Here is a 441-nt window from a genome sequence, read left to right on the forward strand (position 1 = left end):
GAAAGGTGTTCAAGTAAAATTCTTGAAAAGTGTCTTGGAATAGGCCAAACCTTGATATCATTGGAAAGGTCTCTTGGCAAGAAGTTGCTTGCTGAAAACCGCGTTCAGATCTGATGCTTTGTTGGCAAATTTAAGCCTCTTCAACTACGACTAAGCCCTAACCAAAATTGGGATTCTTGAAAAGTGTCTTGGAATAGGTTAACCTTGATAGCATTGAAAGGGTCTCTTGGCAGGAAGTTGTATGCTGAAAACTGCGTTCAGATCTGGTGCTTTGTTGGCGAGATATTGAATTTTTGAAAAATGTCTTAGAATAGGCTCAATTTCGTCTTTGATATATTTGTTAAGTTAGACGAAATCGAGCCTACTGTCAAATTCATGTTTTGTTGAGAGAGCCAGCTCAATCAGTTTCCATGCACAGAGTCCTGGAGAAGTTCTCTTTCA

Source organism: Branchiostoma floridae, chromosome 5, assembly GCF_000003815.2.
Source record: "Branchiostoma floridae strain S238N-H82 chromosome 5, Bfl_VNyyK, whole genome shotgun sequence".
Lineage (NCBI taxonomy): Eukaryota > Metazoa > Chordata > Leptocardii > Amphioxiformes > Branchiostomatidae > Branchiostoma > Branchiostoma floridae.